This window comes from Astatotilapia calliptera, chromosome 23 (assembly GCF_964374335.1).
Source record: "Astatotilapia calliptera chromosome 23, fAstCal68.1, whole genome shotgun sequence".
In the NCBI taxonomy this organism is placed as follows: Eukaryota; Metazoa; Chordata; class Actinopteri; order Cichliformes; family Cichlidae; genus Astatotilapia; species Astatotilapia calliptera.
Window position 1 is genome coordinate 35,225,460 of NC_137443.1, and position 20,185 is coordinate 35,245,644.

General features: G+C 38.4%; 1 pseudogene across 1 annotated transcript in view; it reads right to left on the reverse strand.

The window, feature by feature from the left end:
* The window catches only part of LOC113016850 (gamma-aminobutyric acid receptor subunit gamma-3-like), a 187,249-nt pseudogene that overhangs the window by 99,337 nt on the left and 67,727 nt on the right, over nucleotides 1-20,185 (reverse strand). Inside the window, exon 3 of the transcript XR_013905246.1 lies at nucleotides 10,998-11,065. The product of XR_013905246.1 is annotated as a gamma-aminobutyric acid receptor subunit gamma-3-like (transcript). The remainder of the gene's footprint in view (nucleotides 1-10,997; nucleotides 11,066-20,185) is intronic.

The following is a 20,185-nucleotide window of genomic DNA, read 5'->3' on the forward strand; positions in this document are numbered from 1 at the left end:
GAGGCTGTTCTGTCTTCCTGTCAGTTAAAATTGAGGAAAAAAGAAGGAATTCACACATTTGAATGGCTACTTGATTTTTATCAGTTTATTGTTGAAAGAATGTGAAAAAAACATAAAACCATAAAGGATATACATGTATATTTCTTGTTTGTAAATGCTTTAAGAACACATGTCAAATTCATCATATCACTTTATGTCTTCCATAAATTATGACCTGCTGTGGTAGCTGTGGTGCGTGCTGATCCGACCACAAAGGTAAACCTTAACAACATACCCAAGATGGAAAAGTTGATGCAAAAATTGGGGAATTTCAACCCTGAGTGGGTGACTGAGTCGTCTATGTTTTTACCGAGCGTAAAGGGAGGCCTGTTTATCCATTTTTCCATGACATGATTTCTGTCTTCAAAGAACATAATTTGTGCTGTCATTTTGATGTTTGAATTCGCACAGAGAGAGATGGGGGGAGCAGAGGCTTCAGAAAGTTGCTGAACTGAAAAGAGGCATAAAACTCAAGTAAAATGTGGTTCTCTGGCTCCAAAGTGATGGAGCTGTAAAGGCAGTTTTCATTCTAGAGGCAGCTGTGTGATACAGGTACAGCAAACTGCGTGATCAAAGATATTTAACTTTTCCAAATTTTGGTGAAATTGGATTGTGAAACAAGCAAAGTAAGACTTTTTCATTTATTTACAAGGACAAAATGAAACATTCACTACTTTGTCTTTTATACAAGACATATTCTAATGTCCCATACTATCAGTATCTGACATAATTTAAGCTGTCAAACAATGAGTTTGCCATATGGTAGCGATCTATCCAATCTATCGGATAGATCCATCTATCATAATGTGAGAGATGGGCTATGGCGTGTACAGGTCACCAGTCTATCACAGGGCTAAGCTGTTTTTGACCTTGAAGAAGTCCGAGGTCCAAAGTTACGTAACATTTCAACACTTTCTCATCCCAACGCATAACATACCGACGACTGTGACAAATCGTTGGTATGTTACGCGTTGGGAGGCATGAGAGTCTATACACATGAATCTACACGTGTTTTACGTCTGACATGAAAATCAACCTAACAAAGCATTATGTACATTAAATCTGTTCACTTTCAGATACTGACTCACTTTGGAAAACAGTATGTGATAGAGATAAGTTTATGGTTAAGGTTAGGGTTATATGGGCTCAAATTGTGGTCATAAATATCTTGTAAATCAGGATTTGTATATGTAAAAAGAATTTGTGTGTGCGTAAAAAAGATTTGTGTGTGGATTTAGCCAAAAAATACATGTGAAACAAAGTTACAAGTACGAATTTTGACCTTATTTTTCTTCCTTTCATCTGATTGGTCAATGTCATGTCAATCACAAATTTAACTATCCAATCAGAGAACAGATGGGTTTGGCTGTCGGAGGGGCACTTTTTTAAACTGCAGGTCCTTGAAGGGTAATACAGTTTGAAGCTGGAGGATCTCTATATAAATATCCGATAGAAGCTAGGTCACGTAACTTTCAGCAGTTGTTGAAAGGATAAAGTTGTGTTATATCAGTGGTTAGAAATACCATTATTACTTTAGGATTAGTTTAACACAAAGTCAGGGCTGACCTGGGACCATGGCTGTGAGTCACAGTGGGCAGCATAAAGGTCCTTTCACATCGGACGCAGGATGTGCTGCTAATGCTAACTAAAAGCAAAGGATCCAGAATTTGTTGCGCTGGCTGCTGAGCTCTGTGGGTTTTTGCAGCATAGGCAGCAGTCCACACACAAATCTTTTTTACACACACACAAATTATTTTTACACATACAAATCTTTTTTACACACACACAAATTATTGTAGTACAAATCAGTACAAAACTGATTTACAGGTACAAAATATTTATGACCACAATTAGGGTTAGGGCTGGAATAGACGGCTGGAGCCTCTGCTCTAATTGTGTCCTGACGCCACTAGGCTTTCTGTTGGATTCAACTGACAACCCAAAGCATTTCATAAGGACCTGGAAGGGTACCTTTCGCTTTACTATTAGAGATGGCACAATACCACTTTTTTATGTCCAGTACCGATACCGAATCATAAATTTGGATATCTGCCAATACCGTGCATCCCGTATAATGTATAATAGATTTTTTTTATATCTTGCTGCATTTTGTAGGAGTTGATACTCAAGTTTTAAAAAACAAAATACTAAAGCTATTCTGTTATACCTGTATGCAAAAAATACACTGCACCCAAAATATTTCATTTCATATTTCTTCAACGGAATTACACACTGCACAGATGGTACCTTCCCAAAGGAAAAACTACTATAGCTTACTAGTTTATATATTAGACTTAATAGTTAGTATATACAGTAATGGACTTATATGCATTTTACATCAGATGAAAACTTTGGTTGTAATAATCAGATAATTATTTATTAAAAGCTAGACATGAGAATAAGAAAGAAAAGTATTTCTTTGTGCCCCCCTTTCTCCTGTTAATTTCTCTGTTTGCACTGTTCATATATTTATATTATTTACTGTATGTATTGGTTAAAAAAGACTTTGTTGTAAAAAAAAAACTTCATCTAGAAATTAGAATTGTTGTGCCTTAATTTGTTTTTACATACATTCTATTTGAAATAACTAAAATTTGTATATTTATTTATTTTTGTTTGTCTGATAGCATTCATTTAAAAAAATAAATCGGACATTACAACCAGTTACTCACTACTTGAGTAGTTTTTTCACAAACTACTTTTTTACTCTTACTTGAGTAACTTTTTGGCCGACTACTTTTCACTTTTACTTGAGTAATAATATTTTAAAGTAATGCTACTCTCACTTGAGTACAATTTTTGGATACTCAACCCATCTCTGCTTGATTGCTTGTGGTCATAGCAACATAACAAGGACTGATTTATTTCCACTAGCTTTCTGGTGAAGCATTCCTGTTATCTGGGCTAACTGAAAACTTCCTTTTTTTCTTCTGGCCACTGCTTCCTGTCTAGGAGAGTGCAAGATCTATTCAGGTTACTACATTTTAAATCAACATCAGTGGAAGTTCAGGGTACTTGGATGGTGACCCTTAAGCAACATGCCATTTGGAGCTCGTACCATTCGAATTACCTCCAGCATATTCTCACTCTTGTCTTGTCATATTGTCATATTTGAATCAAAGCAGCACCTCCTCAGTATTGTTTTCTCAGGCACAGGTGTAACTCTTTAGCTTTAACTAGGACAAAGCACAGGTAACAGGCAGTACAGTCACAGTAGTTTTAGGAGAAAAATGATAGATTCTGTTCAAATGCACCCTTCATCAAAATAAACTTTAAAAAATATGTTATATGCTAGATTTCTTCTGTCTCTCTGATTACCATAATTAAGCATCATTAATGAGTTTTCTCATTGGGCCTATTTCAGAAATGAATTACTCCTTTGGATGTTGGATTGCCTACATGCTTAAAATGATACTAAATGCAAATCGAGTCCATTACAATGTGAAGCTGATCGCTGGGAGAGCTGTCATTTAGAGCTTCCATAAAAAGGTTCCAAAAATGAGTGAGACTACCATGCACAACTGGTTACGCCCAAAAAGTAATATATTACACATTACTTTTTTTTTTTTTAAGTAATGCAGTATCTCATTGAATTACTTGACGAAGAAATCCCTTCGGTACTCATTGACAGTGTTGGCTGTAACACGTTGCAAAGTAAAGCGTTTACACAGTTTCAATAAGAGTAATTTACCGTATTACTGTACATTAAATTCAGTAATAAGATTACAGTTACAATTATATAGTTTCTTGCATTACAAATGTGCTTACTGGATTATTCACACAGTAATGTTATTTCAATAACACGTTACTTTGTTACCATTACAAAGTATAACTGTGTTTACAGCCTGATACAAAAAGAGTTTTGAGGCCACTGGATATTTGGATATTTTACCCCTTTAAAACAAATGTACAATAAGATTTTCTTTTAATATTTCACATATTTTTGTTAAGTCATAAAGTTAGGGCTATGAAAATCTTCACCCTATTCTGACACATGGAGTTTTAGACGACTGCTATATGCTAGGACTTGCCTCTGCAAATTAGCATCACTAGACTTTCTGAGTAAGCAATAATTAACATAATTAATTAGTAATGCACAATCTGTGGCTGGTAAGCGAGCTTACTACCAAGTTAGAACTTAACCCTTTTGTTGTAATATAGCCCCTAAAAAGAAACATGGCAATGGCTAAAATGTTAATATTAAGATTTCAAAAAGTGAAGTTCAAAGTAAAACCAATGGCTCTATGTAGCCTATGCTTACATCCAGATTTATTTTTTTTACTTTTTAACTCATTCACTGCCATTGACGTCTAGCCGTCAATGGCAGTGAATGAGTCAATGGGTTTAACTCATTCACTGCCAATGGCTGGCAGTGAATGAGTTAAATAAACTTTTAAAAAAAATGATTAAGGACGAATACCATGATGCTGACATTTAAAATAAACAAGTGGCTGTTTTGCAACTGCAGGCCAAGAGAAAGGTACTACATTTTTCAGGTTAGGGTTACTTTTTCTTTTTTAAGTGAGAGCTGTTTTAGAAATGCTGATTACTGTGTGCCCTGTTATTGTGCTGATATTTTTCAATATTTTGTAAAAGAAGTCTTTCAAGGATACAGCCACATAATACCAGCAAAGACCCGAGAATGCACTCGTGTTCAGAGCAAAAGCCTATTAAGAAGATCTCAGGATAAAGCCCTCTCTGAGGACAACTTTGGCTCAAAGGGTGTTCTGGCTTTCGTGTTGTATCAGGGATATTTCTTTTATACAACACACAGGATGCAAGGGAAATTAAAAGCATTACACAGGCAGCTTCTCTGCAGTGGCTAGCTGTTAAATACAAGGTCCATTTATTTCTCTGTATAGGTATGCTTCGTTTAGCACTCGAGTACATTGCAGAACATGTATACTCCTGCTCTTCCTCTTAACGACTGCTTTTACACATTCCATGATTAAAGCTAACCACTGCAGATCCATAGCTTTACAACACCCCTCCTCTGACTATCAAATTGAGAAAATTTCAAGATCCACAAATTATTTATTAATGCATACTTGATCCTACTGCTTTTTCTGTTTAATTTATTTATTTCATGTTGTTGTTGTTTTTTTATCATGTAATGTGCTATTTTTTTTTTACAATATAAGGTTTTTATATTCTTGTATTTATTTCATCTCTTTATTATTACACATTTTTATATTGAGCTACTGATTTATGTATTTATCTTTTATGTTACATGTTCTATTTATGGACAGATTTTTTAAATTAAGTATGCTAAAAACTCACTGGCACATTGCTAGTAACAAGTTTGACCCAATGGACATGTTGACCATTCAGAAATGCTCTTCTGCATACCTTGGTTGTAACACGTGAATATTTGAGGTACTGTTGTCTTCATATCTGCTTGAAAGCAGTCTCTCCATTCTCCTCAAACACTAACAAGGCACTTTCACCGAGAGAACTGTGTCTCACTAACTATCTACTCTGTTGTCAGACGACCATTCTCTGTAAACCCTAGAGATGGTTGTGTGGGAAAACTCCAATAGATCAGTCGTTTATGAAACACTTCGATCAATCAGTCTGGCACCAATGACCGCATTATATTCAAAGACACTTAAATCAACCTGTTCTGATGCTTGGACCTGAACTTCAACATGCCTACACACCACTGTTCATGTGCCATGTGACAGGCTGCTTAGATGTTTGCTAGAACAAGCAGTTGAACAGGTGTCCCCAAACAAGTGACCAGTGGGTGGATAATTAAATTCTGTTTTTTCCTGTCTTCATCCACTCACCACCAACCGGTCGCAGCATATGGCCAGCCCTCTCTGAGGTTGGATCTGCTGGAGGTTTCTTCCTTTTAAAAGGGAGTTTTTCCTTCCCACTGCTGCCAAAACTCTTGCTCATAGGGGTCATATGGTTACTGAGGTTTTCTCTGTTTTCAATGTATTATTGTAGGGTCATTACCGTACAATCTAAAGCACTTTGAGGCAACTGTTGTTGTGATTTGGTGCTGTATAAATACAATTTTTTTTTAAAAAGTATCTGATGTGTTCGGGCTTAGCAACCAGTTAACAAATTATACCGCAATTAGGGACATCAAATTCATTTTCTCATACAGCTTATTTCCTCTTTCTAGCAGTATAAAGAATTTTAACTACACATTTCATTTTAACATAAGAAAAAGAACAAAAAACAAAAACAAAAACTGGGATGTATTTAACAGTATACTAAAAATATTGGGGTGACACACCAAAACAGAATTTCTAGTTTTATTATGCTCTTGTTAGATTTAGGTTACTAGAAGAAAAAAAAGAATTATATGCGCCATTAATTTCAAATTAAAATTGATATCATGTAAAATAGGCACATATGAAAAACAAATAATATTTATAATTTTGAAATCCATAATAATCTGTTTTTTAAAAAAAAACATTGCTTTACTGATTCTTATGATTATTACATTATTACCAACTTACAACAATCTTGTCAGAGGGGGCCACTAGGGGGCTGCAAACTTGGGGGCGTGGCCAGTGCCACAATTTTTTTTTTCCAGACTTTACATTTAGGGTGTCTCATCTCTTCTTTCACCACAGAGATTTTTCTCACTCCTTTTTCTTCCTACTTTGGTTTAATTTAGTTTGTAACAAAAGCATTTTTTAGTTTTTTTTGTTGACTTGTTTTAAGTAGTGTCACTTGATTGATGCATTTTGTACTCATGTCGCCCCTTCAGTGTTATCAAGAATCTCTGATTTAACTGCTGAATCACCCTGAAGGGGCTTCTGTTAGAATAATGATCAGTTTGCCATACATTAGCTTCTATTATGCTAATTACAACATGTAGGTGGGTGGATACTTGTAAAGGAACAGCGCTGTACAGTCCAGAACAGGATTCTCATGAGATGTTTAACACAAAGTTACAATTATTAAGATTTCACTTTATGTTTTTTGTTTCCTCTGATATACATTAGATGCATTCAGTGCATTTAAAACTCTTGTTCTATTGCATTTTTAAGTGCCAGTCTCATGCTTGATTATAATTACTTACAAGAAATTATTTATAACATCCATCTCAATAGAGTGATCGCTTTTCACAGAGTGAAAAGTAGAGCTGTCAGAGCGGACTTCCTCAGTTACCTCACGCTGCTCTGGCCCTTCATCAATGAAACCTATGGTATCAAAAGACGTCAGGTTTGACTGCTAAAAGATGTTCTCCAAAGTCCTGGTAACTAGGGTATGGTAGGCCCGAGACCCAAAATCACAACACAAAGAAAAAACAACAACAACAATTCAGAAGCCATTCTAGGATGTTTCTGTGGATTGTAGTGTCTAAAGTCTGTGTGCCCCCACTTAGGATCAATATGAATTTGTTTTTCATTGTTGGCTTCAATCAATTGTATTGTTATGCGCGTCTGAATACAGTGAAACAATCCAAAGACTGAGCACCCAAGTAAGCCTGCTTGCCGCTGTGAACTTACTTCTCTTCTTTGCTTCCTCTTAGCTTGTTGAACACCACCGGGGCTGCAGCTGAAAGAATAAGGCTCAGATTGCTCATGCACATCTAATCAATGTAGCCAGTTCATTTATTGGAATACACAATTGTAATTATAAGTCAGGACTTCACACATCTTAATGATAGAGCTGTGATACTGATTAGTTTATTAACTGACACAGTCAGTGTTTTGGTCAGCTTTCCTTATATTTTATTTATAATTTATTTTTATTCTCTAATACTGTAGTTTTGTCTTTCAATAAAAATATACTAATGCTACTAGTCCTGTCAGCATTTGCAAACACTTCCTCATTCATATAAATACACTCATAGATAGGGAAATGGTTGTTTTCCTCCAACTCAATCCATTCAAAACTGTGTGCTCCGGACAGATTAGTATCCCAGATAGTGAAAGCCCTTGGTCCTCTTTCTGTTTATGTTAAATCCTCTATCAGGAATTTAGGTGTCACTTTTGACTCAACTCTCACATTGGATGGGCATGTGAAACCTCTGGTTCGCTCTTGTTTTTATCATTTAAGAAATGTGGCTAAGTTAAGCCCTATTTTATCTCACCCTGAACTGGAGATTGCTATACATGCATTTATTTCCTCATGCTTGGACTATTGTAACTCTTTGTTTATGTGTCTAAGCAAAGGTCCTCTGGATCATCTGCAGGTTGTGCAAAACGCTGCAGCTAGGCTGTTGACAAAATCCTCCAAGTATTCACATGTGACACCATTGCTATTTCAGCTACACTGGCTTCCTGTTGAATTTAGAGTACATTTTAAGATCCTGGTCTTGACATTTAGAGCCTTGCATGGACTGACACCTCCCTACATCTCCGATCTGCTACAGCCCTTTGTCCCTAGCAGGTCCCTGAGGTCATCTGATCAGGGCTTACTTGCTATAAAACAGACTAAGATGAGAACTAAGGGTGACAGAGCTTTTGCCACTGTGGCCCCGAGACCGTGGAACTCTCTCCCTCATACATTAAGAGCTGTGGACTCGGTAGTTATTTTTAAAAAACAACTCAAAACTCACCTTTTTAAAACTGTTTTTGGTTAAATTTCTGCCTGTTTTATATTGTCTGATAGCCACCATCAACATCAGCCTGACTGGTGATAATATGTAAGGTTAGAGAAGCAGGGTAAGGAAAAGATATCTGGGGTATGTTGAAGTCCTTTTGTAGCACAGGTCCCAGAATACAAGCCATCCATAAACGTTGGGTTACCGGGGCGCTGGAGCGTTGGGGCGCATCTTTACTGTTATAGGGTGTGAGCGAGGCAGGGTACACCCTCGCCAGGTGTTATTTCATTACAGAAACACAGGGATACAGCCAACCACCACACAGTCTCACATCCATACATACAACCAATTTAGAATCAACAACTGACCTGATATGAATGTCTTTGGATTGTGAAAAGATGCCAGAGGAAATCCATGGAATTAGGACACAGCAACATTGAAAGCACAACATATACAAGGAAGAATTGTAAATGCTGGCCTTGCATTTCATGGGTGGAGTTTGCATGTTGTTTATTTGGGTTATTCTGAATGGCTGTCTGCCTCTCTGTGGTAGCACAGCAACAGACTGGATAAGCTCCACCCCCAATCCCAATTGGATAAGTGGAAGAAAATGGATAAATGGACAACATTTAGAAACTTGGAGACTTGGATTCTACTAAAGTCAAAAGCCAAAAATGTCGTCTCTTAGTTTTAGTCAATTAAAATCTGCTGCACAAATAAATAGTCTGACACACATCAAAACGTACTTAATGGTCCTTCTCTCCAAACACTAATACCTGATTTAGACTTCTGCAAGAAATCTACAGCATAACCAGAAACTCATTTTAACCTTCCATGCCATTCACTCATTGCAGGCTTGGTCGACCCAACATGTAGTTAGATTTTTCAGTTACTGGCCATCATCTGGGGTTGGAAATTACCAATAGCTATAAACTCTACAGGCAGCCCATCAGTTTAACGCTCTATATTGGAGCTATATTTAACTGAATTGTGCCTTTTAAAAAGGGAACTTCAGAGGGTTATATATTAAAAGAGTTCATCTGCTGAAATACAGGTTGGCTTTTACTGTGAAGAAGGCAGAGGAAAATAACATAGCTATGGATTATACAATGACAAAAAAGGCTTACTGTAGACTAACCTCTTTGTCAAAACAGTGGGCATGTGTTTGGCTGAGCCGTAATATGTTGCATTAGGTGCTTCTCTGTACTGTTCGTGACAAATTAGGCGCTCTTGTTTCCTCCCCATTTCAGTTGCATTAACACACCAAGCAGAAGTGTTAGCAAATCAACCGGGACAAGAAGTGTCAAACACTGGCCCTAGCTGGCATTTGGTTTAGTCACAGTTTGGTAACCTTAGTAATAGTTCCAAAGACTATCTTTCAAAATGACTGTGCGAGTCCTGCCGGCTCCTTGGAGTACAAAGTAGAAAATCAACTTAATGAACTGTGAGTTCAGCAACACCATTTTGCATCCCAAATTGAATTTATCCGCTTTCACTTTCAGAGAAAACCTAAACATCCTCTGCTGTGGGAGTCCACAGTGAAAGTGTAATAGGTAGACTTAAAACAACTTTGTACAGTGCAGTCTTTTAAAATGTAGTCCATTGGGCTTGAATACAAAAAGGCTGCATCTGTTTTATAATTGGGAATATTTTACACCGCCAGTCAACTGCTCCAGGTAAGCATATTGTGACTGAGCAGGTTCAGATGAAGTACTTTCATCATTTAGTCTGTTTGTAAACCAATACATTTTTTATATTGGAAGACAGAAATTAAAGGAGAAAAATATGCATATCTGACTCTATTGACAGCGGCAGAACAGACCCTTTGGATTCAAAATAATAGGAGGTTGCTTCCATTTAGTCTGCTGCACTCCACTGAAGGCCAAATAACAGACTGCTTATGCGTTTAGTTGTCTGAAAAGTAGCTATTTTCTCATTACTGCTCATCAACCTTTCAGCTTCAGCTCTTCATATGTTTTATTGAATCTGATCAGACCCTCCATTATGAAAAAGCCATTGATCCATGTCCTGGTCTTTCTCCAAACCCATTTTTCCCCCTCACAGTTGAACTTTGTTCTTGTGATTTTCATGCCAGTCAAAAAGATGCAGTAACTAAATGAAGAAAACTGGAATAAAATGAGGCTCATCTCTACTGAGACCCAAACTGCTGTCTAATTGAATAGCAGAATACTTTCATAGCAGCAATTTTAAACTCACCAACTTGATGAATTCAAGCTTATTCATAGGACATAGGGAAACAAAAAGAGTGTCCACACCTGTCTTTCTTGGCTTCTGCCGCAACACAAACAGCTGTGATGGGCCACGTGGCCTCCAAATACAGCATGAGGAATGACAGCTTTCGTGTCTGATGATGCTAATATCGGGCAGTGGACAAATGTGTTTGTGTGCAGATGGGGCAGACGATGGAGATAAAGCCATAACTCACCATATCAATGGATGACACAGGGCCGATGCTGTTGATATAGATGCCCACATCTATGACTGTTGGTTTCTCTGCAAAAGCCAGAAGGAATAAAAGTGAGCACATATTGTAGATGAATGTAACATTTGTCAAGTTTTTTCATCCTGAAGTGTAAACCTGCAACATAGTCAGACCCCAGAATCAAATATATAGTCAAGTTGCAAACAACAGTCGTCATCATTCACTTCATCGTTCACCTAGAAGAGAAAGACTAACACCCTTAAAGTCAGAACAGCTCCACAGTGTTTCCTGGAGCAGCTCTGGTTACCATGGCAATTAATAGCATTTCCAGGTGGTACATAGGATCTTGGGTTATTTTGCTTGGCAACAACATTTGAAACGATTGCACAAAGCAAAAACTGGTTGCGTGTGTGTTTGGTGGTTGTAGAAATGGTTTATATGAGGTTTAGGTGAGATTCAGAGGTTTCTATGGATACGACTTCAAGTTACAGCCTATTACGGAATCTCGCCCCTTGTGCCCCCTCCCCTCCCGATACCGGGGTTGCTGGGGCTCAAATCTCCAAAACAGTTGGCAGTCAAGGCGCTTTACATTCTATGGTAAACGCTACAATAATAGAGGAAAAATCCCAACAATGAGGAAGTGCTTGGCAACAGTGAGAAGGAAAAGCTCCCTTTTAACCTCAAGAAACATCTGGCAGAACCAGGCTCAGGGAGGGGCAGCCATCTGCCGTGACCGGTTGGAGTGATGGGGGTAAGACAGGACAAAAGATGCATTGTAGAATGATTAAAAAAAACCAAAAAAACAGAAGACAATCTCTGATTGTTTGACAGCAGAGCCATTGCGATGACTAATGGTAGACCAGGACTGCCTCATCTGACCCAGAAGTGTCTTGAGGATACTCCAAGAGAAACTGTAAAGGATTGCTGGGGAATAGGATGTTTCTTCAACCAGGATGCAACTTTGAATAAGCAGAAGTAAAATACATGGATGGATGGTTCATGTTAGTGAACAAATGTTAAATTAAAAATTAATCTTGTGTTTCATTCAATATTCTCTATGGATTTTCGTCTTAACTCCATACGTGGTGACCTGGTTTCAACATAAAGTGAATTTTAAAAAAAATTTATTTTCCATGGGGCTTCCACTGCTATCCGCTTTTTCTAACTTGATATAACTGGGAATTTATGGGCCCAAATGCTGCTTCTATTCTCATGAACAAAGAAGGACCAAAGCACCAGTGGGAGCTAAAAGTAGTCCACATTCTTTCAGCTCCAATGAAGTGATCAGTGTTGTTTTCTCAGCTTTGCAGCATTCAGGAATCCATTAAACAGGCCATTTATGACGTTGAGACAAGCTGAAATTTTGAAGGAAAATAACACTATGATATGTGTTCAAAACAAAAATAAAGCATTCATATAACTTTGGATGTGAAATTATTTTAGGGTTAACATTTACTGATTTGCCAGTTAGCTAAGTTGTATAGTCTGACGTATAGTCTGACAAAGTGACCCAATGTTTTAGTTTAGACTAGTTATCAGAGATGTGGACTCGAGTCACATGACTTGGACTCGAGTCAGACTTGAGTCATTAATTTTATGACTTTAGACTTGACTTGAAAAAATGTTCTAAGACTTGTGACTTGACTTGGACTTTTACACCAATGACCTGGGACTTGAATTGGACTTGAACCGGTTTACTTGAAAAGACTTGATATTTCACCCCAAATATAAAATTTAACATACATATTATATAGAAAGTGTGCACCATTAATTCAATTCATTGATTCATTTATTCAAACCACACTCCGTACGTATGTGTGCGTGAGCTGTAGCACAGTCAATCAAATTAACCAGATTTTTAAAAAAAAAACGCTCAAAAATGCTGCAAGGAGTTATTTTTTTCAGGTACATAAACTATGAAGTAGTCAACAAAAAACTGAAATGCAATATGCAAAAGATGCAAGAAGAGAATCACAGACAGAGATGGAACAACTTCCAACTTTCTCCGACAGTTGAAGTTGCATAAAGAACGGTAGGTGGTGCTTCTCTCTTGCTACGATGAGATCATGACTTCATCTAACAAGCAAATCTTGTCCAGGCTACGTTGGTGATACAGTTTTTTTTTAATGTGTATGATATTTTTGTCATGCGATTTTAAAGCTGGCCCTACAAGCGCATCCAAGAATACCATGCAGCTTATCTCAGAACTGTCGGTGAAAATTATTCTTGGAGCTAAGTTTAATTGAGCTGCATTTTATAGAGGTGCAATTTCACAATTTGCGTATATTTTCTAAGTTCACTATTTCGTCATGTGTTGAGAAAAAACACAGATTTAAAAATGACATGGTCTAATATTTACATTTAGCATATAACTGCAACATTCTTCGTTTTTTTTTTTTTTTTTTTTAAAGACTCGAAAGGACTTGAAATTCAAAGTTTCAGACTTGTGACTTTACTCGGACTCGGATTTTTTGTCTAAAAAATATTTACTTCCCCTTGTTTTTCCTGGTCCTTCCAGGATACAATGCAGCACCTCAGCTAATGGCCAACAAGAATTAAACAGCATTAATCTCGTTGAAATGACAGCAAACTAACAATCTGTCTCTCTGTGTCAGCCCTGTGTTAGATTCGCGACCATACCAGGTTGTACCCCACCTTTTGCCCTATGGAAGCTAGGTTAGGGTCCAGCACACCCGTGACCCTTCTAAAGATAAGCAGAAGGGAATGGATGGATGACACTAACAATGAGATAAAGTCTGTCCAATACAGTGAGATCATAAAAAAGAGTATTAAGAGTATTAGAAGTACCAGCTCTCAATGAAAACTGAGTAGTATTTTTTGCCTGTAATGCACAATGATAATAGAAGTGGCTCCTGCAGTATAAATGTGAAAATTTCTCTCTGGGTGCTCGGGCTTCCTCCCACAGTCTAAAGATATGCTTGTTAGGTTAAGTGGTAATTCTAAATTGGCCAAAGGTGTGAATGATTTTCTTTATCTCTTTTTTAGGCCTGTGACCACTGGCAGCCTGTCGAGAGTGTACCCTGCCTGTTGACCATTGTCCCCTGAGATAGACTCCAGCCCCCACTGACCCTGAAGTGGATAAGTGTTTAAAGACATTAAGAGACATTAATGAATGGATGGACGTCTCATGTGGTACTTAGACTCTGAGTGAGTAGAATCATTTTTTAAGTAAAGTATCTCAGCTGTTACATGGCTCGCTGATTTGCTTCAGATTTTAAGATCCTACTCCGGACAAACTATGCTACTTTGGCAAACCTCTACCTTGTCACTTATTGGCATCAACAGCTCAAATCTTCAGTTTGTACAATACTTTGATTTCCCATGTGTGCTTTGAAAAATGCCCGAATGCTAATTAGCAAAATCTTGAGTAACCCTAGAGCATTATTAAGGGTTTCATTCAATTATGAGTGAGGTTGAAATGCTGAGTTAATTAAAAAGTTTTATTAAGTAAAATTATTTTGGTGAGATATAATCTATATACTTCACAAACCTGATGATCTGTGAAATATATAAAGTGGGAGCCCCAAGAGAGAAACGTGTTTGCCTTCTTTTGTTGGATTTTGCTGAGGAAGCTAAGGAAACAAACTTTCAGGCAACCGTTGTTTAGTTGGAGGAGAGTTTTCTAACTGCTGGGACTCTTCTGGGTGAGTTAACTTCTCAACATTCTTGTTCAGAAACAAGCTAAGCCATCAACAATGATGTGCTAATGGCTATAGCAGCTATTGCTGTTGCTAGTATGTATGAAGAAAAGATAAGAAAGAACGTATGTATGAATGTCTAAACAGCAGATTCTTTTTTTAATGTTACTCTAACAAGTTTTGAACATTTTTTTGATGAATGACTCATTGCTGACCCGGTCCAAAGATGGCAAGCCACCCCTCCAGGATTCGTTAACATGTATGATCTCAAAATAAATTGAAATTCTTTGGATGGACTTTGAAATGTACAAATTCTACTTAAGTGGTTGGAGAGAACTGCATTTCATTGTTCCTCTGCACATCCTGCAAGGAGAGACTTTACTGCTGGACTCACTCAAATAAGAGGTGTCAGCTGACACTAGAGACACTGAGTCAAATCCCCCGGAGGTATGTTTTGTTTATTGTTTTCCATTATTTGGGCCCATTTTTCCTTTTATGTAATGCTATTGTTTTTTATTGTATATGTAAGTTATTATTCATATTATCCAAATGAATAAAAGTTCCTCAAACTCATTCATCCACTTTGCTCCAGTAGTCGAACCTTAGCAATTGGTACTCATGTAATTATTAAAATCTGTATCCCAACTATTGAAAAGGGTGTTACACTTGGCTTGCTAATGTGCTTCAACAGTGAGTAGAAATTAGCACGTTAGCATTCCAGCATGAACCTTTAGCTTTCGAATCGGTAGAATCTTAGTCTAGTTTTGGCAAAATACTCATCAATGCCAAATAAAAGTTTACTTAAATGATCCCTTGACCAAATGACTGACGATAATTAAATTGCTAAATACTGGTTTGAACCAGAATTGATTTTTTAATTTTTGAAGTACTGTGATGATTGCATTCATCACATTCAGCTCTTTGCCAATAGAGCCTCTTCTGCTAATGCTGGCTATAAAGAGATCACTTCTGTTATTTCTGTTTAAGGGACAGGAAACAAAATCTATTCATTTCACTCGTCGTTATCTGAAATGTTTTTTTCTTTAAGACAGACTTGTAAAAATGTCAGCACACCCTTTAATGTGTCTAAAAATAAAAACAGATTAATCTCTTTCATGGCTTAATTCAATCCACTCAAAGAAGCTTGTACATGTTTCCCATGCTTCTCTCTGCCAAACTGTAGCAATTCACTTGTGTGCTGGCGTATAGACGGGACACACAAACTTCACACTTCACTGCATCGCACAAAAAAATAATGTTCTACCTTTTGAGGGCCACTGAATGCAACAACTGCACAGCCTCTTTTAGACAATAGTGTGAGTGCCGTTTGAGCTGTTTTGGTTACAGCACATATTGCAAGGTTAAGCACAGAGCACGTGTGAGAGCTCTTGTACCTCTAGCCATGTGAGATGGTGTAATAGTGGGTTTGAGTTTGTTTTTTTTTGCAGGATTGTGACCAACATGTTATAAGGATTTGGAACCTTTTTATTGTATTTTGAGATATTAACAAAGATAGATAGATAGATAGATAGATAGATAGATAGATGTAGGCACCAGTGTTGGTCAAGTTACTTGAAAAAAGTAATCAGTAACTAATTACCGATTACTTCCCCAAAAAAGTAATCCCGTTACTTTACTAATTACTTATTTTCAAAAGTAATTAACTCATTCACTGCCATTGACGTCTATAGCCATCAATTGCAGTGCATGAGTCAATGGGTTTAACTCATTCACTGCCAATGGCTGGCAGTGAATGAGTTAATTACTTAGTTACTTTTTAAAAACATGATTTACAACCTGAATAGGTGATAAAGCGATAGATCTTTCAGCCCAATTCTACTTTTTCTGCATAATCCATCATACAAAATGTAATCAAATGGAAAAGTCTCTTTTTAAAACTTGTTTTATTAGTTTTAACCTTTTAACTTTATGCACCAAGCAAAAATGTAATTATATGCAACATTCTCTGACTGGAAGAAATTTGTTTAACATTTAAACCTATTTTCTGCACATTCCAGCACATAAAATATTTGGGTTTTTTTGTGTTTACACTCACTCTTTCAAATAGATGCAAGTAAAACACAGCAGAAAATAAATAACATCAAAGACTAGCGGTCCTGTTGGTCTATTTTCACCTGTAAAGCAGGAGTAAGGTAGGCGGAGGTTTACCCTGGTGCTGATGTGCCGCAGCAGTCAGTTGAAGAATCCGCGAGTTTCTCTGTGAGTTTCCCATTACGTCATAGCGCACTCGGTGCTTGCTTGGAAGTTTAAGGGGGTTTTTTCGCTGTAAAAATACGTTTTCTTCCCACACACAACGTACACTAATGTTTTTGTCACTTTTTATGGAATCAAAGTCGAAGTAAGGTTAGTACTTCCACGCTTTAAACGCTGCACGCTCATACTCTCTCCCTCATTGATATATGATCCATTGTTGATCTGCACACAGCTGTTGTCACTAACGGCGCACTCGCTTACGTCACTGTCATGAGACACTGACATGTCATCACAGTTTTAGTAACGCAGCGTTCCTACGGGAAAGTAACGGTAATCGAATTACCATTTTTGCAATAGTAATCCCTTACTTTACTCATTACCTGAAAAAAGTAATCAGATTACAGTAACGCGTTACTGCCCATCTCTGGTAGGCACGGTGGTTAGCACTGTTGCCGCACAGCAAGAAGGTCCTGAGTTCAATTTCACCATCAGGCCAGGGTCTTTCTGTGTGGAGTTTGCATGTTCTCCCCGTGTTTGCATGGGTTCTCCCCGGGTACTCCGGCTTCCTCCCGCAGTCCAAAGACATGCAGTTAGTGGGGATAGGTTAATTGGTCAATATAAATTGCCCATAGGTGTGAATTTGGGAGTGAATGTGAGTGCGAATGGTTGTCTGTCTCTATTTCTTAGCCCTGAGACAGACTGGTGACCTGTCCACGGTGTACCCCGCTTCTTGCCCTATGACAGCTGGGATAGGCTCCAGCCCCTGAAAAGGATAAGCAGAAGCGAATCGATGGATGGATGGAGATATATATATATATATATATATATATATATATATATATATATATATATATATATATATATATATATATATATATATATATATATATATATATATCTCCATAGGTCCCTCATCCTATTCATGTAACCCACCAGGGTTTGATCTGTGGAGGATTCATATTGTACATACTGTCTGTATATATAGAAGAGCTCACTGGATATTTTCTCCTTTGTTGGTCCATTAACTGTAAATCCTAGAGAGGCTATTCAGGAAAGTACCAATCAGCTCTCTGAACCATGCCACATAAGTCACTTAAATCATATTACTTCCTCAGTCTGATACTCGATTTGAACTTGAGCAGATGAACGTGCCTACATGCCTAAATGTGCTGAGTTGCTGCCACGTAATTGGCTGAGAAATACCAAGGGCTCAGAGACGAGCTCGAGAAAATGTGGAGGGTGAAGGTAACAGTGGTCCAAGTGGTACTTGGAGCACTAGGTGCGGTGACTCCCAAACTGGGCGAGTGGCTTCAGCAGATCCCAGAAACAACATTGGAGATCTCTGTCCAGAAGAGCGCAGTCCTAGGAACAGCTAAGACACCGCAGCTGGACCCTCAAGCTCCCAGGCCTCTGGTAGAGGACCCGAGCTTGAAGAATAGACCGCCCACAGGGGCGAGTGGGGAATTTATATATATATACAGTGGGGCAAAAAGTATTTAGTCAGCCACCGATTGTGCAAGTTCCCCCACTTAAAATGATGACAGAGGTCAGTAATTTGCACCAGAGGTACACTTCAACTGTGAGAGACAGAATGTGAAAAAAAAATCCATGAATCCACATGGTAGGATTTGTAAAGAATTTATTCGTAAATCAGGGTGGAAAATAAGTATTTGGTCAATAACAAAAATACAACTCAATACTTTGTAACATAACCTTTGTTGGCAATAACAGAGGTCAAACGTTTACTATAGGTCTTTACCAGGTTTGCACACACAGTAGCTGGTATTTTGGCCCATTCCTCCATGCAGACCTTCTCGAGAGCAGTGATGTTTTGGGGCTGTCGCAGAGCAACACGGACTTTCAACTCCCGCCACAGATTTTCTATGGGGTTGAGGTCTGGAGACTGGCTAGGCCACTCCAGGACTTTCAAATGCTTCTTACGGAGCCTCTCCTTTGTTGCCCGGGCGGTGTGTTTTGGACCATTGTCACGTTGGAAGACCCAGCCTCGTTTCATCTTCAAAGTTCTCAATGATGGAAGGAGGTTTTGGCTCAAAATCTCACGATACATGGCCCCATTCATTCTGTCCTTAACACGGATCAGTCGTCCTGTCCCCTTGAAAGAAAAACAGCCCTATAGCATGATGTTTCCACCCCCATGCTTCACAGTAGGTATGGTGTTCTTGGGATGCAACTCAGTATTCTTCGTCCTCCAAACACGACGAGTTGAGTTTATACCAAAAAGTTCTACTTTGGTTTCATCTGACCACATGACATTCTCCCAATCCTCTGCTGTATCATCCATGTGCTCTCTGGCAAACTTCAGACGGGCCTGGACATGCACTGTCTTCAGCAGCGGAACACGTCTGGCACTGCGGGATTTGATTCCTTGCCGTTGTAGTGTGTTACTGATGGTGACCTTTGTTACTTTGGTCCCAGCTCTCTGCAGGTCATTCACCAGGTCCCCCCGTGTGGTTCTGGGATCTTTGCTCACCGTTCTCATGATCATTTTGACCCCACGGGATGAGATCTTGCGTGGAGCCCCAGATCGAGGGAGATTATCAGTGGTCTTGTATGTCTTCCATTTTCTGATGATTGCTCCCACAGTTGATTTTTTCACACCAAGCTGCTTGCCTATTGTAGATTCACTCTTCCCAGTCTGGTGCAGGTCTACAATACTTTTCCTGGTGTCCTTCGAAAGCTCTTTGGTCTTGGCCATGGCGGAGTTTGGAGTCTGACTGTTTGAGGCTGTGGACAGGTGTCTTTTATACAGATGATGAGTTCAAACAGGTTCCATTCATACAGGTAACGAGTGGGGGACAGAAAAGCTTCTTACAGAAGACGTTACAGGTCTGTGAGAGCCAGAGATTTTCCTTGTTTGAGGTGACCAAATACTTATTTTCCACCCTAATTTACGAATAAATTCTTTACAAATCCTACCATGTGAATTCATGGATTTTTTTTTCACATTCTGTCTCTCACAGTTGAAGTGTACCTCTGGTGCAAATTACTGACCTCTGTCATCATTTTAAGTGGGGGAACTTGCACAATCGGTGGCTGACTAAATACTTTTTTGCCCCACTGTATATATATATATATATATATATATATATATATATATATATATAAAAAACACCCAGCACGCCCCTGCGGGCGGTTTATCCTTCAAGCTCGGGTCCTCTACCAGAGGCCTGGGAGCTTGAGGGTCCTGCGCAGTATCTTAGCTGTTCCCAGGACTGCGCTCTTCTGGACAGAGATCTCCGATGTTGTTCCCGGGATCTGCTGGAGCCACTCGCCTAGCTTGGGAGTCACCGCACCTAG